The sequence below is a fragment of the Acipenser ruthenus genome, chromosome 44 (genome assembly GCF_902713425.1).
Source record: "Acipenser ruthenus chromosome 44, fAciRut3.2 maternal haplotype, whole genome shotgun sequence".
NCBI classification, from domain to species: Eukaryota; Metazoa; Chordata; class Actinopteri; order Acipenseriformes; family Acipenseridae; genus Acipenser; species Acipenser ruthenus.
The window spans coordinates 5,794,965-5,810,855 of NC_081232.1; the positions used below are offsets into that span (position 1 = coordinate 5,794,965).

The 15,891-nt window shown below is 43.6% G+C and overlaps 68 non-coding genes and 2 pseudogenes across 68 annotated transcripts; all 70 read left to right on the plus strand.

Annotated features, from left to right (window-relative positions):
• Window positions 1–82: 82 nt before the first annotated feature.
• On the plus strand, window positions 83–201 carry LOC131720153 (5S ribosomal RNA). Its single transcript, XR_009319051.1, has one exon. It is a non-coding gene; the product is annotated as a 5S ribosomal RNA (ribosomal RNA).
• A 114-nt stretch (window positions 202–315) lies between these two features.
• Window positions 316–434, plus strand: LOC131720154 (5S ribosomal RNA). Its single transcript, XR_009319052.1, has one exon. It is a non-coding gene; the product is annotated as a 5S ribosomal RNA (ribosomal RNA).
• A 100-nt stretch (window positions 435–534) lies between these two features.
• On the plus strand, window positions 535–653 carry LOC131720155 (5S ribosomal RNA). The gene has a single exon (XR_009319053.1). It is a non-coding gene; the product is annotated as a 5S ribosomal RNA (ribosomal RNA).
• Window positions 654–767: 114 nt separating this feature from the next.
• On the plus strand, window positions 768–886 carry LOC131720156 (5S ribosomal RNA). The gene has a single exon (XR_009319054.1). It is a non-coding gene; the product is annotated as a 5S ribosomal RNA (ribosomal RNA).
• Window positions 887–986: 100 nt separating this feature from the next.
• LOC131720157 (5S ribosomal RNA) lies at window positions 987–1,105 on the plus strand. The gene has a single exon (XR_009319055.1). It is a non-coding gene; the product is annotated as a 5S ribosomal RNA (ribosomal RNA).
• Window positions 1,106–1,205: 100 nt separating this feature from the next.
• Window positions 1,206–1,324, plus strand: LOC131720158 (5S ribosomal RNA). Its single transcript, XR_009319056.1, has one exon. It is a non-coding gene; the product is annotated as a 5S ribosomal RNA (ribosomal RNA).
• A 114-nt stretch (window positions 1,325–1,438) lies between these two features.
• Window positions 1,439–1,557, plus strand: LOC131720160 (5S ribosomal RNA). The gene has a single exon (XR_009319058.1). It is a non-coding gene; the product is annotated as a 5S ribosomal RNA (ribosomal RNA).
• A 100-nt stretch (window positions 1,558–1,657) lies between these two features.
• Window positions 1,658–1,776, plus strand: LOC131720161 (5S ribosomal RNA). Its single transcript, XR_009319059.1, has one exon. It is a non-coding gene; the product is annotated as a 5S ribosomal RNA (ribosomal RNA).
• A 100-nt stretch (window positions 1,777–1,876) lies between these two features.
• LOC131720162 (5S ribosomal RNA) lies at window positions 1,877–1,995 on the plus strand. The gene has a single exon (XR_009319060.1). It is a non-coding gene; the product is annotated as a 5S ribosomal RNA (ribosomal RNA).
• Window positions 1,996–2,095: 100 nt separating this feature from the next.
• Window positions 2,096–2,214, plus strand: LOC131720163 (5S ribosomal RNA). The gene has a single exon (XR_009319061.1). It is a non-coding gene; the product is annotated as a 5S ribosomal RNA (ribosomal RNA).
• A 114-nt stretch (window positions 2,215–2,328) lies between these two features.
• LOC131720164 (5S ribosomal RNA) lies at window positions 2,329–2,447 on the plus strand. Its single transcript, XR_009319062.1, has one exon. It is a non-coding gene; the product is annotated as a 5S ribosomal RNA (ribosomal RNA).
• A 100-nt stretch (window positions 2,448–2,547) lies between these two features.
• Window positions 2,548–2,666, plus strand: LOC131720165 (5S ribosomal RNA). Its single transcript, XR_009319063.1, has one exon. It is a non-coding gene; the product is annotated as a 5S ribosomal RNA (ribosomal RNA).
• Window positions 2,667–2,766: 100 nt separating this feature from the next.
• LOC131720166 (5S ribosomal RNA) lies at window positions 2,767–2,885 on the plus strand. Its single transcript, XR_009319064.1, has one exon. It is a non-coding gene; the product is annotated as a 5S ribosomal RNA (ribosomal RNA).
• A 114-nt stretch (window positions 2,886–2,999) lies between these two features.
• LOC131720167 (5S ribosomal RNA) lies at window positions 3,000–3,118 on the plus strand. The gene has a single exon (XR_009319065.1). It is a non-coding gene; the product is annotated as a 5S ribosomal RNA (ribosomal RNA).
• A 100-nt stretch (window positions 3,119–3,218) lies between these two features.
• LOC131720168 (5S ribosomal RNA) lies at window positions 3,219–3,337 on the plus strand. The gene has a single exon (XR_009319066.1). It is a non-coding gene; the product is annotated as a 5S ribosomal RNA (ribosomal RNA).
• A 100-nt stretch (window positions 3,338–3,437) lies between these two features.
• LOC131720169 (5S ribosomal RNA) lies at window positions 3,438–3,556 on the plus strand. Its single transcript, XR_009319067.1, has one exon. It is a non-coding gene; the product is annotated as a 5S ribosomal RNA (ribosomal RNA).
• Window positions 3,557–3,670: 114 nt separating this feature from the next.
• LOC131720171 (5S ribosomal RNA) lies at window positions 3,671–3,789 on the plus strand. Its single transcript, XR_009319069.1, has one exon. It is a non-coding gene; the product is annotated as a 5S ribosomal RNA (ribosomal RNA).
• A 114-nt stretch (window positions 3,790–3,903) lies between these two features.
• LOC131720172 (5S ribosomal RNA) lies at window positions 3,904–4,022 on the plus strand. Its single transcript, XR_009319070.1, has one exon. It is a non-coding gene; the product is annotated as a 5S ribosomal RNA (ribosomal RNA).
• Window positions 4,023–4,136: 114 nt separating this feature from the next.
• LOC131720173 (5S ribosomal RNA) lies at window positions 4,137–4,255 on the plus strand. Its single transcript, XR_009319071.1, has one exon. It is a non-coding gene; the product is annotated as a 5S ribosomal RNA (ribosomal RNA).
• A 100-nt stretch (window positions 4,256–4,355) lies between these two features.
• On the plus strand, window positions 4,356–4,474 carry LOC131711092 (5S ribosomal RNA). The gene has a single exon (XR_009312974.1). It is a non-coding gene; the product is annotated as a 5S ribosomal RNA (ribosomal RNA).
• Window positions 4,475–4,588: 114 nt separating this feature from the next.
• On the plus strand, window positions 4,589–4,707 carry LOC131720174 (5S ribosomal RNA). Its single transcript, XR_009319072.1, has one exon. It is a non-coding gene; the product is annotated as a 5S ribosomal RNA (ribosomal RNA).
• Window positions 4,708–4,820: 113 nt separating this feature from the next.
• LOC131712939 (5S ribosomal RNA) lies at window positions 4,821–4,939 on the plus strand. Its single transcript, XR_009314827.1, has one exon. It is a non-coding gene; the product is annotated as a 5S ribosomal RNA (ribosomal RNA).
• Window positions 4,940–5,039: 100 nt separating this feature from the next.
• Window positions 5,040–5,158, plus strand: LOC131720175 (5S ribosomal RNA). The gene has a single exon (XR_009319073.1). It is a non-coding gene; the product is annotated as a 5S ribosomal RNA (ribosomal RNA).
• A 114-nt stretch (window positions 5,159–5,272) lies between these two features.
• Window positions 5,273–5,391, plus strand: LOC131720176 (5S ribosomal RNA). The gene has a single exon (XR_009319074.1). It is a non-coding gene; the product is annotated as a 5S ribosomal RNA (ribosomal RNA).
• Window positions 5,392–5,491: 100 nt separating this feature from the next.
• Window positions 5,492–5,610, plus strand: LOC131711093 (5S ribosomal RNA). Its single transcript, XR_009312975.1, has one exon. It is a non-coding gene; the product is annotated as a 5S ribosomal RNA (ribosomal RNA).
• A 114-nt stretch (window positions 5,611–5,724) lies between these two features.
• On the plus strand, window positions 5,725–5,843 carry LOC131720177 (5S ribosomal RNA). The gene has a single exon (XR_009319075.1). It is a non-coding gene; the product is annotated as a 5S ribosomal RNA (ribosomal RNA).
• A 113-nt stretch (window positions 5,844–5,956) lies between these two features.
• Window positions 5,957–6,075, plus strand: LOC131713048 (5S ribosomal RNA). The gene has a single exon (XR_009314935.1). It is a non-coding gene; the product is annotated as a 5S ribosomal RNA (ribosomal RNA).
• A 100-nt stretch (window positions 6,076–6,175) lies between these two features.
• Window positions 6,176–6,294, plus strand: LOC131720178 (5S ribosomal RNA). Its single transcript, XR_009319076.1, has one exon. It is a non-coding gene; the product is annotated as a 5S ribosomal RNA (ribosomal RNA).
• A 100-nt stretch (window positions 6,295–6,394) lies between these two features.
• On the plus strand, window positions 6,395–6,513 carry LOC131720179 (5S ribosomal RNA). The gene has a single exon (XR_009319077.1). It is a non-coding gene; the product is annotated as a 5S ribosomal RNA (ribosomal RNA).
• A 114-nt stretch (window positions 6,514–6,627) lies between these two features.
• LOC131720180 (5S ribosomal RNA) lies at window positions 6,628–6,746 on the plus strand. Its single transcript, XR_009319078.1, has one exon. It is a non-coding gene; the product is annotated as a 5S ribosomal RNA (ribosomal RNA).
• A 112-nt stretch (window positions 6,747–6,858) lies between these two features.
• On the plus strand, window positions 6,859–6,977 carry LOC131712176 (5S ribosomal RNA). Its single transcript, XR_009314068.1, has one exon. It is a non-coding gene; the product is annotated as a 5S ribosomal RNA (ribosomal RNA).
• Window positions 6,978–7,077: 100 nt separating this feature from the next.
• Window positions 7,078–7,196, plus strand: LOC131710420 (5S ribosomal RNA). Its single transcript, XR_009312292.1, has one exon. It is a non-coding gene; the product is annotated as a 5S ribosomal RNA (ribosomal RNA).
• Window positions 7,197–7,310: 114 nt separating this feature from the next.
• LOC131720181 (5S ribosomal RNA) lies at window positions 7,311–7,429 on the plus strand. Its single transcript, XR_009319079.1, has one exon. It is a non-coding gene; the product is annotated as a 5S ribosomal RNA (ribosomal RNA).
• A 114-nt stretch (window positions 7,430–7,543) lies between these two features.
• On the plus strand, window positions 7,544–7,662 carry LOC131713159 (5S ribosomal RNA). The gene has a single exon (XR_009315044.1). It is a non-coding gene; the product is annotated as a 5S ribosomal RNA (ribosomal RNA).
• A 100-nt stretch (window positions 7,663–7,762) lies between these two features.
• Window positions 7,763–7,881, plus strand: LOC131720182 (5S ribosomal RNA). The gene has a single exon (XR_009319080.1). It is a non-coding gene; the product is annotated as a 5S ribosomal RNA (ribosomal RNA).
• A 100-nt stretch (window positions 7,882–7,981) lies between these two features.
• LOC131720183 (5S ribosomal RNA) lies at window positions 7,982–8,100 on the plus strand. The gene has a single exon (XR_009319081.1). It is a non-coding gene; the product is annotated as a 5S ribosomal RNA (ribosomal RNA).
• Window positions 8,101–8,200: 100 nt separating this feature from the next.
• Window positions 8,201–8,319, plus strand: LOC131720184 (5S ribosomal RNA). Its single transcript, XR_009319082.1, has one exon. It is a non-coding gene; the product is annotated as a 5S ribosomal RNA (ribosomal RNA).
• Window positions 8,320–8,433: 114 nt separating this feature from the next.
• On the plus strand, window positions 8,434–8,552 carry LOC131720185 (5S ribosomal RNA). Its single transcript, XR_009319083.1, has one exon. It is a non-coding gene; the product is annotated as a 5S ribosomal RNA (ribosomal RNA).
• A 114-nt stretch (window positions 8,553–8,666) lies between these two features.
• On the plus strand, window positions 8,667–8,785 carry LOC131720186 (5S ribosomal RNA). The gene has a single exon (XR_009319084.1). It is a non-coding gene; the product is annotated as a 5S ribosomal RNA (ribosomal RNA).
• A 114-nt stretch (window positions 8,786–8,899) lies between these two features.
• LOC131720187 (5S ribosomal RNA) lies at window positions 8,900–9,018 on the plus strand. The gene has a single exon (XR_009319085.1). It is a non-coding gene; the product is annotated as a 5S ribosomal RNA (ribosomal RNA).
• A 114-nt stretch (window positions 9,019–9,132) lies between these two features.
• Window positions 9,133–9,251, plus strand: LOC131712261 (5S ribosomal RNA). Its single transcript, XR_009314154.1, has one exon. It is a non-coding gene; the product is annotated as a 5S ribosomal RNA (ribosomal RNA).
• A 100-nt stretch (window positions 9,252–9,351) lies between these two features.
• LOC131720188 (5S ribosomal RNA) lies at window positions 9,352–9,470 on the plus strand. Its single transcript, XR_009319086.1, has one exon. It is a non-coding gene; the product is annotated as a 5S ribosomal RNA (ribosomal RNA).
• A 114-nt stretch (window positions 9,471–9,584) lies between these two features.
• Window positions 9,585–9,703, plus strand: LOC131720189 (5S ribosomal RNA). Its single transcript, XR_009319087.1, has one exon. It is a non-coding gene; the product is annotated as a 5S ribosomal RNA (ribosomal RNA).
• Window positions 9,704–9,816: 113 nt separating this feature from the next.
• On the plus strand, window positions 9,817–9,935 carry LOC131713543 (5S ribosomal RNA). The gene has a single exon (XR_009315125.1). It is a non-coding gene; the product is annotated as a 5S ribosomal RNA (ribosomal RNA).
• Window positions 9,936–10,035: 100 nt separating this feature from the next.
• LOC131720190 (5S ribosomal RNA) lies at window positions 10,036–10,154 on the plus strand. Its single transcript, XR_009319088.1, has one exon. It is a non-coding gene; the product is annotated as a 5S ribosomal RNA (ribosomal RNA).
• A 100-nt stretch (window positions 10,155–10,254) lies between these two features.
• LOC131720192 (5S ribosomal RNA) lies at window positions 10,255–10,373 on the plus strand. The gene has a single exon (XR_009319090.1). It is a non-coding gene; the product is annotated as a 5S ribosomal RNA (ribosomal RNA).
• A 114-nt stretch (window positions 10,374–10,487) lies between these two features.
• Window positions 10,488–10,606, plus strand: LOC131720193 (5S ribosomal RNA). Its single transcript, XR_009319091.1, has one exon. It is a non-coding gene; the product is annotated as a 5S ribosomal RNA (ribosomal RNA).
• Window positions 10,607–10,720: 114 nt separating this feature from the next.
• LOC131715230 (5S ribosomal RNA) lies at window positions 10,721–10,829 on the plus strand (annotated as a pseudogene).
• A 100-nt stretch (window positions 10,830–10,929) lies between these two features.
• LOC131710421 (5S ribosomal RNA) lies at window positions 10,930–11,048 on the plus strand. Its single transcript, XR_009312293.1, has one exon. It is a non-coding gene; the product is annotated as a 5S ribosomal RNA (ribosomal RNA).
• A 114-nt stretch (window positions 11,049–11,162) lies between these two features.
• On the plus strand, window positions 11,163–11,281 carry LOC131710167 (5S ribosomal RNA). Its single transcript, XR_009312036.1, has one exon. It is a non-coding gene; the product is annotated as a 5S ribosomal RNA (ribosomal RNA).
• A 113-nt stretch (window positions 11,282–11,394) lies between these two features.
• LOC131710168 (5S ribosomal RNA) lies at window positions 11,395–11,513 on the plus strand. The gene has a single exon (XR_009312037.1). It is a non-coding gene; the product is annotated as a 5S ribosomal RNA (ribosomal RNA).
• Window positions 11,514–11,626: 113 nt separating this feature from the next.
• LOC131713269 (5S ribosomal RNA) lies at window positions 11,627–11,745 on the plus strand. Its single transcript, XR_009315096.1, has one exon. It is a non-coding gene; the product is annotated as a 5S ribosomal RNA (ribosomal RNA).
• A 100-nt stretch (window positions 11,746–11,845) lies between these two features.
• Window positions 11,846–11,964, plus strand: LOC131719149 (5S ribosomal RNA). Its single transcript, XR_009318045.1, has one exon. It is a non-coding gene; the product is annotated as a 5S ribosomal RNA (ribosomal RNA).
• Window positions 11,965–12,064: 100 nt separating this feature from the next.
• Window positions 12,065–12,183, plus strand: LOC131719160 (5S ribosomal RNA). Its single transcript, XR_009318056.1, has one exon. It is a non-coding gene; the product is annotated as a 5S ribosomal RNA (ribosomal RNA).
• A 100-nt stretch (window positions 12,184–12,283) lies between these two features.
• On the plus strand, window positions 12,284–12,402 carry LOC131712287 (5S ribosomal RNA). The gene has a single exon (XR_009314180.1). It is a non-coding gene; the product is annotated as a 5S ribosomal RNA (ribosomal RNA).
• A 114-nt stretch (window positions 12,403–12,516) lies between these two features.
• LOC131720194 (5S ribosomal RNA) lies at window positions 12,517–12,635 on the plus strand. The gene has a single exon (XR_009319092.1). It is a non-coding gene; the product is annotated as a 5S ribosomal RNA (ribosomal RNA).
• Window positions 12,636–12,749: 114 nt separating this feature from the next.
• Window positions 12,750–12,868, plus strand: LOC131720195 (5S ribosomal RNA). The gene has a single exon (XR_009319093.1). It is a non-coding gene; the product is annotated as a 5S ribosomal RNA (ribosomal RNA).
• A 114-nt stretch (window positions 12,869–12,982) lies between these two features.
• On the plus strand, window positions 12,983–13,101 carry LOC131720196 (5S ribosomal RNA). The gene has a single exon (XR_009319094.1). It is a non-coding gene; the product is annotated as a 5S ribosomal RNA (ribosomal RNA).
• A 114-nt stretch (window positions 13,102–13,215) lies between these two features.
• LOC131712262 (5S ribosomal RNA) lies at window positions 13,216–13,334 on the plus strand. Its single transcript, XR_009314155.1, has one exon. It is a non-coding gene; the product is annotated as a 5S ribosomal RNA (ribosomal RNA).
• A 100-nt stretch (window positions 13,335–13,434) lies between these two features.
• On the plus strand, window positions 13,435–13,553 carry LOC131720197 (5S ribosomal RNA). The gene has a single exon (XR_009319095.1). It is a non-coding gene; the product is annotated as a 5S ribosomal RNA (ribosomal RNA).
• A 113-nt stretch (window positions 13,554–13,666) lies between these two features.
• LOC131714618 (5S ribosomal RNA) lies at window positions 13,667–13,785 on the plus strand. Its single transcript, XR_009315237.1, has one exon. It is a non-coding gene; the product is annotated as a 5S ribosomal RNA (ribosomal RNA).
• A 100-nt stretch (window positions 13,786–13,885) lies between these two features.
• Window positions 13,886–14,004, plus strand: LOC131720198 (5S ribosomal RNA). Its single transcript, XR_009319096.1, has one exon. It is a non-coding gene; the product is annotated as a 5S ribosomal RNA (ribosomal RNA).
• Window positions 14,005–14,104: 100 nt separating this feature from the next.
• On the plus strand, window positions 14,105–14,223 carry LOC131720199 (5S ribosomal RNA). Its single transcript, XR_009319097.1, has one exon. It is a non-coding gene; the product is annotated as a 5S ribosomal RNA (ribosomal RNA).
• Window positions 14,224–14,337: 114 nt separating this feature from the next.
• Window positions 14,338–14,456, plus strand: LOC131720200 (5S ribosomal RNA). Its single transcript, XR_009319098.1, has one exon. It is a non-coding gene; the product is annotated as a 5S ribosomal RNA (ribosomal RNA).
• A 114-nt stretch (window positions 14,457–14,570) lies between these two features.
• Window positions 14,571–14,679, plus strand: LOC131715232 (5S ribosomal RNA; annotated as a pseudogene).
• A 100-nt stretch (window positions 14,680–14,779) lies between these two features.
• On the plus strand, window positions 14,780–14,898 carry LOC131710422 (5S ribosomal RNA). Its single transcript, XR_009312294.1, has one exon. It is a non-coding gene; the product is annotated as a 5S ribosomal RNA (ribosomal RNA).
• A 114-nt stretch (window positions 14,899–15,012) lies between these two features.
• Window positions 15,013–15,131, plus strand: LOC131710169 (5S ribosomal RNA). Its single transcript, XR_009312038.1, has one exon. It is a non-coding gene; the product is annotated as a 5S ribosomal RNA (ribosomal RNA).
• Window positions 15,132–15,244: 113 nt separating this feature from the next.
• On the plus strand, window positions 15,245–15,363 carry LOC131713377 (5S ribosomal RNA). The gene has a single exon (XR_009315108.1). It is a non-coding gene; the product is annotated as a 5S ribosomal RNA (ribosomal RNA).
• Window positions 15,364–15,463: 100 nt separating this feature from the next.
• On the plus strand, window positions 15,464–15,582 carry LOC131719172 (5S ribosomal RNA). The gene has a single exon (XR_009318068.1). It is a non-coding gene; the product is annotated as a 5S ribosomal RNA (ribosomal RNA).
• A 100-nt stretch (window positions 15,583–15,682) lies between these two features.
• LOC131719184 (5S ribosomal RNA) lies at window positions 15,683–15,801 on the plus strand. The gene has a single exon (XR_009318080.1). It is a non-coding gene; the product is annotated as a 5S ribosomal RNA (ribosomal RNA).
• Window positions 15,802–15,891: the final 90 nt, after the last annotated feature.

Consider the following 15,891-nt stretch of genomic DNA (forward strand, 5'->3'; position numbering starts at 1 on the left):
ATGTGTGGAGGACAAAAGGAAATTTTGGAGGAATCACCCCCAGCTCACTAAACATAAAAGTCATGAAAGCAGAAATGCAATCGCCTGCGGCCACACCACCTTGAATAAGCCTGATCTCGTCTGATCTCAGAAGCTAAGCAATGTTGGGCTTGGTTAGTACTTGGATGGGAGACCACCTGGGAATATCAAGTGCTGCAGGCATTACATTTTTGTAATTACATTTTACAATTGAAATGTGTGGAGGACAAAAGGAAATTTTGGAGGAATCACCCCCAGCTCACTAAACATAAAAGTCATGAAAGCAGAAATGCAATCGCCTGCGGCCACACCACCTTGAATAAGCCTGATCTCGTCTGATCTCAGAAGCTAAGCAATGTTGGGCTTGGTTAGTACTTGGATGGGAGACCACCTGGGAATATCAAGTGCTGCAGGCATTACATTTTACAATTGAAATGTGTGGAGGACAAAAGGAAATTTTGGAGGAATCACCCCCAGCTCACTAAACATAAAAGTCATGAAAGCAGAAATGCAATCGCCTGCGGCCACACCACCTTGAATAAGCCTGATCTCGTCTGATCTCAGAAGCTAAGCAATGTTGGGCTTGGTTAGTACTTGGATGGGAGACCACCTGGGAATATCAAGTGCTGCAGGCATTACATTTTTGTAATTACATTTTACAATTGAAATGTGTGGAGGACAAAAGGAAATTTTGGAGGAATCACCCCCAGCTCACTAAACATAAAAGTCATGAAAGCAGAAATGCAATCGCCTGCGGCCACACCACCTTGAATAAGCCTGATCTCGTCTGATCTCAGAAGCTAAGCAATGTTGGGCTTGGTTAGTACTTGGATGGGAGACCACCTGGGAATATCAAGTGCTGCAGGCATTACATTTTACAATTGAAATGTGTGGAGGACAAAAGGAAATTTTGGAGGAATCACCCCCAGCTCACTAAACATAAAAGTCATGAAAGCAGAAATGCAATCGCCTGCGGCCACACCACCTTGAATAAGCCTGATCTCGTCTGATCTCAGAAGCTAAGCAATGTTGGGCTTGGTTAGTACTTGGATGGGAGACCACCTGGGAATATCAAGTGCTGCAGGCATTACATTTTACAATTGAAATGTGTGGAGGACAAAAGGAAATTTTGGAGGAATCACCCCCAGCTCACTAAACATAAAAGTCATGAAAGCAGAAATGCAATCGCCTGCGGCCACACCACCTTGAATAAGCCTGATCTCGTCTGATCTCAGAAGCTAAGCAATGTTGGGCTTGGTTAGTACTTGGATGGGAGACCACCTGGGAATATCAAGTGCTGCAGGCATTACATTTTTGTAATTACATTTTACAATTGAAATGTGTGGAGGACAAAAGGAAATTTTGGAGGAATCACCCCCAGCTCACTAAACATAAAAGTCATGAAAGCAGAAATGCAATCGCCTGCGGCCACACCACCTTGAATAAGCCTGATCTCGTCTGATCTCAGAAGCTAAGCAATGTTGGGCTTGGTTAGTACTTGGATGGGAGACCACCTGGGAATATCAAGTGCTGCAGGCATTACATTTTACAATAGAAAAGTGTGGAGGACAAAAGGAAATTTTGGAGGAATCACCCCCAGCTCACTAAACATAAAAGTCATGAAAGCAGAAATGCAATCGCCTGCGGCCACACCACCTTGAATAAGCCTGATCTCGTCTGATCTCAGAAGCTAAGCAATGTTGGGCTTGGTTAGTACTTGGATGGGAGACCACCTGGGAATATCAAGTGCTGCAGGCATTACATTTTACAATAGAAATGTGTGGAGGACAAAAGGAAATTTTGGAGGAATCACCCCCAGCTCACTAAACATAAAAGTCATGAAAGCAGAAATGCAATCGCCTGCGGCCACACCACCTTGAATAAGCCTGATCTCGTCTGATCTCAGAAGCTAAGCAATGTTGGGCTTGGTTAGTACTTGGATGGGAGACCACCTGGGAATATCAAGTGCTGCAGGCATTACATTTTACAATTGAAATGTGTGGAGGACAAAAGGAAATTTTGGAGGAATCACCCCCAGCTCACTAAACATAAAAGTCATGAAAGCAGAAATGCAATCGCCTGCGGCCACACCACCTTGAATAAGCCTGATCTCGTCTGATCTCAGAAGCTAAGCAATGTTGGGCTTGGTTAGTACTTGGATGGGAGACCACCTGGGAATATCAAGTGCTGCAGGCATTACATTTTTGTAATTACATTTTACAATTGAAATGTGTGGAGGACAAAAGGAAATTTTGGAGGAATCACCCCCAGCTCACTAAACATAAAAGTCATGAAAGCAGAAATGCAATCGCCTGCGGCCACACCACCTTGAATAAGCCTGATCTCGTCTGATCTCAGAAGCTAAGCAATGTTGGGCTTGGTTAGTACTTGGATGGGAGACCACCTGGGAATATCAAGTGCTGCAGGCATTACATTTTACAATTGAAATGTGTGGAGGACAAAAGGAAATTTTGGAGGAATCACCCCCAGCTCACTAAACATAAAAGTCATGAAAGCAGAAATGCAATCGCCTGCGGCCACACCACCTTGAATAAGCCTGATCTCGTCTGATCTCAGAAGCTAAGCAATGTTGGGCTTGGTTAGTACTTGGATGGGAGACCACCTGGGAATATCAAGTGCTGCAGGCATTACATTTTACAATTGAAATGTGTGGAGGACAAAAGGAAATTTTGGAGGAATCACCCCCAGCTCACTAAACATAAAAGTCATGAAAGCAGAAATGCAATCGCCTGCGGCCACACCACCTTGAATAAGCCTGATCTCGTCTGATCTCAGAAGCTAAGCAATGTTGGGCTTGGTTAGTACTTGGATGGGAGACCACCTGGGAATATCAAGTGCTGCAGGCATTACATTTTTGTAATTACATTTTACAATTGAAATGTGTGGAGGACAAAAGGAAATTTTGGAGGAATCACCCCCAGCTCACTAAACATAAAAGTCATGAAAGCAGAAATGCAATCGCCTGCGGCCACACCACCTTGAATAAGCCTGATCTCGTCTGATCTCAGAAGCTAAGCAATGTTGGGCTTGGTTAGTACTTGGATGGGAGACCACCTGGGAATATCAAGTGCTGCAGGCATTACATTTTACAATAGAAAAGTGTGGAGGACAAAAGGAAATTTTGGAGGAATCACCCCCAGCTCACTAAACATAAAAGTCATGAAAGCAGAAATGCAATCGCCTGCGGCCACACCACCTTGAATAAGCCTGATCTCGTCTGATCTCAGAAGCTAAGCAATGTTGGGCTTGGTTAGTACTTGGATGGGAGACCACCTGGGAATATCAAGTGCTGCAGGCATTACATTTTACAATAGAAATGTGTGGAGGACAAAAGGAAATTTTGGAGGAATCACCCCCAGCTCACTAAACATAAAAGTCATGAAAGCAGAAATGCAATCGCCTGCGGCCACACCACCTTGAATAAGCCTGATCTCGTCTGATCTCAGAAGCTAAGCAATGTTGGGCTTGGTTAGTACTTGGATGGGAGACCACCTGGGAATATCAAGTGCTGCAGGCATTACATTTTTGTAATTACATTTTACAATTGAAATGTGTGGAGGACAAAAGGAAATTTTGGAGGAATCACCCCCAGCTCACTAAACATAAAAGTCATGAAAGCAGAAATGCAATCGCCTGCGGCCACACCACCTTGAATAAGCCTGATCTCGTCTGATCTCAGAAGCTAAGCAATGTTGGGCTTGGTTAGTACTTGGATGGGAGACCACCTGGGAATATCAAGTGCTGCAGGCATTACATTTTTGTAATTACATTTTACAATAGAAATGTGTGGAGGACAAAAGGAAATTTTGGAGGAATCACCCCCAGCTCACTAAACATAAAAGTCATGAAAGCAGAAATGCAGTCGCCTGCGGCCACACCACCTTGAATAAGCCTGATCTCGTCTGATCTCAGAAGCTAAGCAATGTTGGGCTTGGTTAGTACTTGGATGGGAGACCACCTGGGAATATCAAGTGCTGCAGGCATTACATTTTTGTAATTACATTTTACAATTGAAATGTGTGGAGGACAAAAGGAAATTTTGGAGGAATCACCCCCAGCTCACTAAACATAAAAGTCATGAAAGCAGAAATGCAATCGCCTGCGGCCACACCACCTTGAATAAGCCTGATCTCGTCTGATCTCAGAAGCTAAGCAATGTTGGGCTTGGTTAGTACTTGGATGGGAGACCACCTGGGAATATCAAGTGCTGCAGGCATTACATTTTACAATTGAAATGTGTGGAGGACAAAAGGAAATTTTGGAGGAATCACCCCCAGCTCACTAAACATAAAAGTCATGAAAGCAGAAATGCAATCGCCTGCGGCCACACCACCTTGAATAAGCCTGATCTCGTCTGATCTCAGAAGCTAAGCAATGTTGGGCTTGGTTAGTACTTGGATGGGAGACCACCTGGGAATATCAAGTGCTGCAGACATTACATTTTTGTAATTACATTTTACAATTGAAATGTGTGGAGGACAAAAGGAAATTTTGGAGGAATCACCCCCAGCTCACTAAACATAAAAGTCATGAAAGCAGAAATGCAATCGCCTGCGGCCACACCACCTTGAATAAGCCTGATCTCGTCTGATCTCAGAAGCTAAGCAATGTTGGGCTTGGTTAGTACTTGGATGGGAGACCACCTGGGAATATCAAGTGCTGCAGGCATTACATTTTTGTAATTACATTTTACAATAGAAATGTGTGGAGTACAAAAGGAAATTTGGAGGAATCACCCCCAGCTCACTAAACATAAAAGTCATGAAAGCAGAAATGCAATCGCCTGCGGCCACACCACCTTGAATAAACCTGATCTCGTCTGATCTCAGAAGCTAAGCAATGTTGGGCTTGGTTAGTACTTGGATGGGAGACCACCTGGGAATATCAAGTGCTGCAGGCATTACATTTTACAATAGAAATGTGTGGAGGACAAAAGGAAATTTTGGAGGAATCACCCCCAGCTCACTAAACATAAAAGTCATGAAAGCAGAAATGCAATCGCCTGCGGCCACACCACCTTGAATAAGCCTGATCTCGTCTGATCTCAGAAGCTAAGCAATGTTGGGCTTGGTTAGTACTTGGATGGGAGACCACCTGGGAATATCAAGTGCTGCAGGCATTACATTTTTGTAATTACATTTTACAATTGAAATGTGTGGAGGACAAAAGGAAATTTTGGAGGAATCACCCCCAGCTCACTAAACATAAAAGTCATGAAAGCAGAAATGCAATCGCCTGCGGCCACACCACCTTGAATAAGCCTGATCTCGTCTGATCTCAGAAGCTAAGCAATGTTGGGCTTGGTTAGTACTTGGATGGGAGACCACCTGGGAATATCAAGTGCTGCAGGCATTACATTTTACAATTGAAATGTGTGGAGGACAAAAGGAAATTTTGGAGGAATCACCCCCAGCTCACTAAACATAAAAGTCATGAAAGCAGAAATGCAATCGCCTGCGGCCACACCACCTTGAATAAGCCTGATCTCGTCTGATCTCAGAAGCTAAGCAATGTTGGGCTTGGTTAGTACTTGGATGGGAGACCACCTGGGAATATCAAGTGCTGCAGACATTACATTTTTGTAATTACATTTTACAATTGAAATGTGTGGAGGACAAAAGGAAATTTTGGAGGAATCACCCCCAGCTCACTAAACATAAAAGTCATGAAAGCAGAAATGCAATCGCCTGCGGCCACACCACCTTGAATAAGCCTGATCTCGTCTGATCTCAGAAGCTAAGCAATGTTGGGCTTGGTTAGTACTTGGATGGGAGACCACCTGGGAATATCAAGTGCTGCAGGCATAACATTTTTGAAATTACATTTTACAATAGAAATGTGTGGAGGACAAAAGGAAATTTGGAGGAATCACCCCCAGCTCACTAAACATAAAAGTCATGAAAGCAGAAATGCAATCGCCTGCGGCCACACCACCTTGAATAAACCTGATCTCGTCTGATCTCAGAAGCTAAGCAATGTTGGGCTTGGTTAGTACTTGGATGGGAGACCACCTGGGAATATCAAGTGCTGCAGGCATTACATTTTACAATTGAAATGTGTGGAGGACAAAAGGAAATTTTGGAGGAATCACCCCCAGCTCACTAAACATAAAAGTCATGAAAGCAGAAATGCAATCGCCTGCGGCCACACCACCTTGAATAAGCCTGATCTCGTCTGATCTCAGAAGCTAAGCAATGTTGGGCTTGGTTAGTACTTGGATGGGAGACCACCTGGGAATATCAAGTGCTGCAGGCATTACATTTTACAATTGAAATGTGTGGAGGACAAAAGGAAATTTTTGAGGAATCACCCCCAGCTCACTAAACATAAAAGTCATGAAAGCAGAAATGCAATCGCCTGCGGCCACACCACCTTGAATAAGCCTGATCTCGTCTGATCTCAGAAGCTAAGCAATGTTGGGCTTGGTTAGTACTTGGATGGGAGACCACCTGGGAATATCAAGTGCTGCAGGCATTACATTTTTGTAATTACATTTTACAATTGAAATGTGTGGAGGACAAAAGGAAATTTTGGAGGAATCACCCCCAGCTCACTAAACATAAAAGTCATGAAAGCAGAAATGCAATCGCCTGCGGCCACACCACCTTGAATAAGCCTGATCTCGTCTGATCTCAGAAGCTAAGCAATGTTGGGCTTGGTTAGTACTTGGATGGGAGACCACCTGGGAATATCAAGTGCTGCAGGCATTACATTTTTGTAATTACATTTTACAATTGAAATGTGTGGGACAAAAGGAAATTTTGGAGGAATCACCCCCAGCTCACTAAACATAAAAGTCATGAAAGCAGAAATGCAATCGCCTGCGGCCACACCACCTTGAATAAGCCTGATCTCGTCTGATCTCAGAAGCTAAGCAATGTTGGGCTTGGTTAGTACTTGGATGGGAGACCACCTGGGGATATCAAGTGCTGCAGGCATTACATTTTACAATTGAAATGTGTGGAGGACAAAAGGAAATTTTGGAGGAATCACCCCCAGCTCACTAAACATAAAAGTCATGAAAGCAGAAATGCAATCGTCTGCGGCCACACCACCTTGAATAAGCCTGATCTCGTCTGATCTCAGAAGCTAAGCAATGATGGGCTTGGTTAGTACTTGGATGGGAGACCACCTGGGAATATCAAGTGCTGCAGACATTACATTTTTGTAATTACATTTTACAATTGAAATGTGTGGAGGACAAAAGGAAATTTTGGAGGAATCACCCCCAGCTCACTAAACATAAAAGTCATGAAAGCAGAAATGCAATCGCCTGCGGCCACACCACCTTGAATAAGCCTGATCTCGTCTGATCTCAGAAGCTAAGCAATGTTGGGCTTGGTTAGTACTTGGATGGGAGACCACCTGGGAATATCAAGTGCTGCAGGCATTACATTTTTGTAATTACATTTTACAATAGAAATGTGTGGAGGACAAAAGGAAATTTTGGAGGAATCACCCCCAGCTCACTAAACATAAAAGTCATGAAAGCAGAAATGCAATCGCCTGCGGCCACACCACCTTGAATAAACCTGATCTCGTCTGATCTCAGAAGCTAAGCAATGTTGGGCTTGGTTAGTACTTGGATGGGAGACCACCTGGGAATATCAAGTGCTGCAGGCATTACATTTTACAATTGAAATGTGTGGAGGACAAAAGGAAATTTTGGAGGAATCACCCCCAGCTCACTAAACATAAAAGTCATGAAAGCAGAAATGCAATCGCCTGCGGCCACACCACCTTGAATAAGCCTGATCTCGTCTGATCTCAGAAGCTAAGCAATGTTGGGCTTGGTTAGTACTTGGATGGGAGACCACCTGGGAATATCAAGTGCTGCAGGCATTACATTTTACAATTGAAATGTGTGGAGGACAAAAGGAAATTTTGGAGGAATCACCCCCAGCTCACTAAACATAAAAGTCATGAAAGCAGAAATGCAATCGCCTGCGGCCACACCACCTTGAATAAGCCTGATCTCGTCTGATCTCAGAAGCTAAGCAATGTTGGGCTTGGTTAGTACTTGGATGGGAGACCACCTGGGAATATCAAGTGCTGCAGGCATTACATTTTACAATTGAAATGTGTGGAGGACAAAAGGAAATTTTGGAGGAATCACCCCCAGCTCACTAAACATAAAAGTCATGAAAGCAGAAATGCAATCGCCTGCGGCCACACCACCTTGAATAAGCCTGATCTCGTCTGATCTCAGAAGCTAAGCAATGTTGGGCTTGGTTAGTACTTGGATGGGAGACCACCTGGGAATATCAAGTGCTGCAGGCATTACATTTTTGTAATTACATTTTACAATTGAAATGTGTGGAGGACAAAAGGAAATTTTGGAGGAATCACCCCCAGCTCACTAAACATAAAAGTCATGAAAGCAGAAATGCAATCGCCTGCGGCCACACCACCTTGAATAAGCCTGATCTCGTCTGATCTCAGAAGCTAAGCAATGTTGGGCTTGGTTAGTACTTGGATGGGAGACCACCTGGGAATATCAAGTGCTGCAGGCATTACATTTTTGTAATTACATTTTACAATTGAAATGTGTGGAGGACAAAAGGAAATTTTGGAGGAATCACCCCCAGCTCACTAAACATAAAAGTCATGAAAGCAGAAATGCAATCGCCTGCGGCCACACCACCTTGAATAAGCCTGATCTCGTCTGATCTCAGAAGCTAAGCAATGTTGGGCTTGGTTAGTACTTGGATGGGAGACCACCTGGGAATATCAAGTGCTGCAGGCATTACATTTTTGTAATTACATTTTACAATTGAAATGTGTGGAGGACAAAAGGAAATTTTGGAGGAATCACCCCCAGCTCACTAAACATAAAAGTCATGAAAGCAGAAATGCAATCGCCTGCGGCCACACCACCTTGAATAAGCCTGATCTCGTCTGATCTCAGAAGCTAAGCAATGTTGGGCTTGGTTAGTACTTGGATGGGAGACCACCTGGGAATATCAAGTGCTGCAGGCATTACATTTTTGTAATTACATTTTACAATTGAAATGTGTGGACGACAAAAGGAAATTTTGGAGGAATCACCCCCAGCTCACTAAACATAAAAGTCATGAAAGCAGAAATGCAATCGCCTGCGGCCACACCACCTTGAATAAGCCTGTTCTCGTCTGATCTCAGAAGCTAAGCAATGTTGGGCTTGGTTAGTACTTGGATGGGAGACCACCTGGGAATATCAAGTGCTGCAGGCATTACATTTTACAATTGAAATGTGTGGAGGACAAAAGGAAATTTTGGAGGAATCACCCCCAGCTCACTAAACATAAAAGTCATGAAAGCAGAACAGCAATCGCCTGCGGCCACACCACCTTGAATAAGCCTGATCTCGTCTGATCTCAGAAGCTAAGCAATGTTGGGCTTGGTTAGTACTTGGATGGGAGACCACCTGGGAATATCAAGTGCTGCAGGCATTACATTTTTGTAATTACATTTTACAATTGAAATGTGTGGAGGACAAAAGGAAATTTTGGAGGAATCACCCCCAGCTCACTAAACATAAAAGTCATGAAAGCAGAAATGCAATCGCCTGCGGCCACACCACCTTGAATAAGCCTGATCTCGTCTGATCTCAGAAGCTAAGCAATGTTGGGCTTGGTTAGTACTTGGATGGGAGACCACCTGGGAATATCAAGTGCTGCAGGCATTACATTTTTGTAATTACATTTTACAATAGAAATGTGTGGAGGACAAAAGGAAATTTGGAGGAATCACCCCCAGCTCACTAAACATAAAAGTCATGAAAGCAGAAATGCAATCGCCTGCGGCCACACCACCTTGAATATACCTGATCTCGTCTGATCTCAGAAGCTAAGCAATGTTGGGCTTGGTTAGTACTTGGATGGGAGACCACCTGGGAATATCAAGTGCTGCAGGCATTACATTTTACAATTGAAATGTGTGGAGGACAAAAGGAAATTTTGGAGGAATCACCCCCAGCTCACTAAACATAAAAGTCATGAAAGCAGAAATGCAATCGCCTGCGGCCACACCACCTTGAATAAGCCTGATCTCGTCTGATCTCAGAAGCTAAGCAATGTTGGGCTTGGTTAGTACTTGGATGGGAGACCACCTGGGAATATCAAGTGCTGCAGGCATTACATTTTACAATTGAAATGTGTGGAGGACAAAAGGAAATTTTGGAGGAATCACCCCCAGCTCACTAAACATAAAAGTCATGAAAGCAGAAATGCAATCGCCTGCGGCCACACCACCTTGAATAAGCCTGATCTCGTCTGATCTCAGAAGCTAAGCAATGTTGGGCTTGGTTAGTACTTGGATGGGAGACCACCTGGGAATATCAAGTGCTGCAGGCATTACATTTTTGTAATTACATTTTACAATTGAAATGTGTGGAGGACAAAAGGAAATTTTGGAGGAATCACCCCCAGCTCACTAAACATAAAAGTCATGAAAGCAGAACAGCAATCGCCTGCGGCCACACCACCTTGAATAAGCCTGATCTCGTCTGATCTCAGAAGCTAAGCAATGTTGGGCTTGGTTAGTACTTGGATGGGAGACCACCTGGGAATATCAAGTGCTGCAGGCATTACATTTTTGTAATTACATTTTACAATTGAAATGTGTGGAGGACAAAAGGAAATTTTGGAGGAATCACCCCCAGCTCACTAAACATAAAAGTCATGAAAGCAGAAATGCAATCGCCTGCGGCCACACCACCTTGAATAAGCCTGATCTCAGAAGCTAAGCAATGTTGGGCTTGGTTAGTACTTGGATGGGAGACCACCTGGGAATATCAAGTGCTGCAGGCATTACATTTTACAATTGAAATGTGTGGAGGACAAAAGGAAATTTTGGAGGAATCACCCCCAGCTCACTAAACATAAAAGTCATGAAAGCAGAAATGCAATCGTCTGCGGCCACACCACCTTGAATAAGCCTGATCTCGTCTGATCTCAGAAGCTAAGCAATGATGGGCTTGGTTAGTACTTGGATGGGAGACCACCTGGGAATATCAAGTGCTGCAGACATTACATTTTTGTAATTACATTTTACAATTGAAATGTGTGGAGGACAAAAGGAAATTTTGGAGGAATCACCCCCAGCTCACTAAACATAAAAGTCATGAAAGCAGAAATGCAATCGCCTGTGGCCACACCACCTTGAATAAGCCTGATCTCGTCTGATCTCAGAAGCTAAGCAATGTTGGGCTTGGTTAGTACTTGGATGGGAGACCACCTGGGAATATCAAGTGCTGCAGGCATTACATTTTTGTAATTACATTTTACAATAGAAATGTGTGGAGGACAAAAGGAAATTTGGAGGAATCACCCCCAGCTCACTAAACATAAAAGTCATGAAAGCAGAAATGCAATCGCCTGTGGCCACACCACCTTGAATAAGCCTGATCTCGTCTGATCTCAGAAGCTAAGCAATGTTGGGCTTGGTTAGTACTTGGATGGGAGACCACCTGGGAATATCAAGTGCTGCAGGCATTACATTTTTGTAATTACATTTTACAATAGAAATGTGTGGAGGACAAAAGGAAATTTGGAGGAATCACCCCCAGCTCACTAAACATAAAAGTCATGAAAGCAGAAATGCAATCGCCTGCGGCCACACCACCTTGAATAAACCTGATCTCGTCTGATCTCAGAAGCTAAGCAATGTTGGGCTTGGTTAGTACTTGGATGGGAGACCACCTGGGAATATCAAGTGCTGCAGGCATTACATTTTACAATTGAAATGTGTGGAGGACAAAAGGAAATTTTGGAGGAATCACCCCCAGCTCACTAAACATAAAAGTCATGAAAGCAGAAATGCAATCGTCTGCGGCCACACCACCTTGAATAAACCTGATCTCGTCTGATCTCAGAAGCTAAGCAATGTTGGGCTTGGTTAGTACTTGGATGGGAGACCACCTGGGAATATCAAGTGCTGCAGGCATTACATTTTACAATTGAAATGTGTGGAGGACAAAAGGAAATTTTGGAGGAATCACCCCCAGCTCACTAAACATAAAAGTCATGAAAGCAGAAATGCAATCGTCTGCGGCCACACCACCTTGAATAAACCTGATCTCGTCTGATCTCAGAAGCTAAGCAATGTTGGGCTTGGTTAGTACTTGGATGGGAGACCACCTGGGAATATCAAGTGCTGCAGGCATTACATTTTACAATTGAAATGTGTGGAGGACAAAAGGAAATTTTGGAGGAATCACCCCCAGCTCACTAAACATAAAAGTCATGAAAGCAGAAATGCAATCGTCTGCGGCCACACCACCTTGAATAAACCTGATCTCGTCTGATCTCAGAAGCTAAGGAATGTTGGGCTTGGTTAGTACTTGGATGGGAGACCACCTGGGAATATCAAGTGCTGCAGGCATTACATTTTTGTAATTACATTTTACAATTGAAATGTGTGGAGGACAAAAGGAAATTTTGGAGGAATCACCCCCAGCTCACTAAACATAAAAGTCATGAAAGCAGAAATGCAATCGCCTGCGGCCACACCACCTTGAATAAGCCTGATCTCGTCTGATCTCAGAAGCTAAGCAATGTTGGGCTTGGTTAGTACTTGGATGGGAGACCACCTGGGAATATCAAGTGCTGCAGGCATTACATTTTTGTAATTACATTTTACAATTGAAATGTGTGGAGGACAAAAGGAAATTTTGGAGGAATCACCCCCAGCTCACTAAACATAAAAGTCATGAAAGCAGAAATGCAATCGCCTGCGGCCACACCACCTTGAATAAGCCTGATCTCGTCTGATCTCAGAAGCTAAGCAATGTTGGGCTTGGTTAGTACTTGGATGGGAGACCACCTGGGAATATCAAGTGCTGCAGGCATTACATTTTTGTAATTACATTTTACAATTGAAATGTGTGGAGGACAAAAGGAAATTTTGGAGGAATCACCCCCAGCTCACTAAACATAAAAGTCATGAAAGCAGAAATGCAATCGCCTGCGGCCACACCACCTTGAATAAGCCTGATCTCGTCTGATCTCAGAAGCTAAGCAATGTTGGGCTTGGTTAGTACTTGGATGGGAGACCACCTGGGAATATCAAGTGCTGCAGGCATTACATTTTTGTAATTACATTTTACAATTGAAATGTGTGGACGACAAAAGGAAATTTTGGAGGAATCACCCCCAGCTCACTAAACATAAAAGTCATGAAAGCAGAAATGCAATCGCCTGCGGCCACACCACCTTGAATAAGCCTGTTCTCGTCTGATCTCAGAAGCTAAGCAATGTTGGGCTTGGTTAGTACTTGGATGGGAGACCACCTGGGAATATCAAGTGCTGCAGGCATTACATTTTACAATTGAAATGTGTGGAGGACAAAAGGAAATTTTGGAGGAATCACCCCCAGCTCACTAAACATAAAAGTCATGAAAGCAGAACAGCAATCGCCTGCGGCCACACCACCTTGAATAAGCCTGATCTCGTCTGATCTCAGAAGCTAAGCAATGTTGGGCTTGGTTAGTACTTGGATGGGAGACCACCTGGGAATATCAAGTGCTGCAGGCATTACATTTTTGTAATTACATTTTACAATTGAAATGTGTGGAGGACAAAAGGAAATTTGGAGGAATCACCCCCAGCTCACTAAACATAAAAGTCATGAAAGCAGAAATGCAATCGCCTGCGGCCACACCACCTTGAATATACCTGATCTCGTCTGATCTCAGAAGCTAAGCAATGTTGGGCTTGGTTAGTACTTGGATGGGAGACCACCTGGGAATATCAAGTGCTGCAGGCATTACATTTTACAATTGAAATGTGTGGAGGACAAAAGGAAATTTTGGAGGAATCACCCCCAGCTCACTAAACATAAAAGTCATGAAAGCAGAAATGCAATCGCCTGCGGCCACACCACCTTGAATAAGCCTGATCTCGTCTGATCTCAGAAGCTAAGCAATGTTGGGCTTGGTTAGTACTTGGATGGGAGACCACCTGGGAATATCAAGTGCTGCAGGCATTACATTTTACAATTGAAATGTGTGGAGGACAAAAGGAAATTTTGGAGGAATCACCCCCAGCTCACTAAACATAAAAGTCATGAAAGCAGAAATGCAATCGCCTGCGGCCACACCACCTTGAATAAGCCTGATCTCGTCTGATCTCAGAAGCTAAGCAATGTTGGGCTTGGTTAGTACTTGGATGGGAGACCACCTGGGAATATCAAGTGCTGCAGGCATTACATTTTTGTAATTACATTTTACAATTGAAATGTGTGGAGGACAAAAGGAAATTTTGGAGGAATCACCCCCAGCTCACTAAACATAAAAGTCATGAAAGCAGAAATGCAATCGCCTGCGGCCACACCACCTTGAATAAGCCTGATCTCGTCTGATCTCAGAAGCTAAGCAATGTTGGGCTTGGTTAGTACTTGGATGGGAGACCACCTGGGAATATCAAGTGCTGCAGGCATTACATTTTTGTAATTACATTTTACAATTGAAATGTGTGGAGGACAAAAGGAAATTTTGGAGGAATCACCCCCAGCTCACTAAACATAAAAGTCATGAAAGCAGAAATGCAATCGCCTGCGGCCACACCACCTTGAATAAGCCTGATCTCAGAAGCTAAGCAATGTTGGGCTTGGTTAGTACTTGGATGGGAGACCACCTGGGAATATCAAGTGCTGCAGGCATTACATTTTACAATTGAAATGTGTGGAGGACAAAAGGAAATTTTGGAGGAATCACCCCCAGCTCACTAAACATAAAAGTCATGAAAGCAGAAATGCAATCGTCTGCGGCCACACCACCTTGAATAAGCCTGATCTCGTCTGATCTCAGAAGCTAAGCAATGATGGGCTTGGTTAGTACTTGGATGGGAGACCACCTGGGAATATCAAGTGCTGCAGACATTACATTTTTGTAATTACATTTTACAATTGAAATGTGTGGAGGACAAAAGGAAATTTTGGAGGAATCACCCCCAGCTCACTAAACATAAAAGTCATGAAAGCAGAAATGCAATCGCCTGTGGCCACACCACCTTGAATAAGCCTGATCTCGTCTGATCTCAGAAGCTAAGCAATGTTGGGCTTGGTTAGTACTTGGATGGGAGACCACCTGGGAATATCAAGTGCTGCAGGCATTACATTTTTGTAATTACATTTTACAATAGAAATGTGTGGAGGACAAAAGGAAATTTGGAGGAATCACCCCCAGCTCACTAAACATAAAAGTCATGAAAGCAGAAATGCAATCGCCTGCGGCCACACCACCTTGAATAAACCTGATCTCGTCTGATCTCAGAAGCTAAGCAATGTTGGGCTTGGTTAGTACTTGGATGGGAGACCACCTGGGAATATCAAGTGCTGCAGGCATTACATTTTACAATTGAAATGTGTGGAGGACAAAAGGAAATTTTGGAGGAATCACCCCCAGCTCACTAAACATAAAAGTCATGAAAGCAGAAATGCAATCGTCTGCGGCCACACCACCTTGAATAAACCTGATCTCGTCTGATCTCAGAAGCTAAGCAATGTTGGGCTTGGTTAGTACTTGGATGGGAGACCACCTGGGAATATCAAGTGCTGCAGGCATTACATTTTACAATTGAAATGTGTGGAGGACAAAAGGAAATTTTGGAGGAATCACCCCCAGCTCACTAAACATAAAAGTCATGAAAGCAGAAATGCAATCGTCTGCGGCCACACCACCTTGAATAAACCTGATCTCGTCTGATCTCAGAAGCTAAGCAATGTTGGGCTTGGTTAGTACTTGGATGGGAGACCACCTGGGAATATCAAGTGCTGCAGGCATTACATTTTACAATTGAAATGTGTGGAGGACAAAAGGAAATTTTGGAGGAATCACCCCCAGCTCACTAAACATAAAAGTCATGAAAGCAG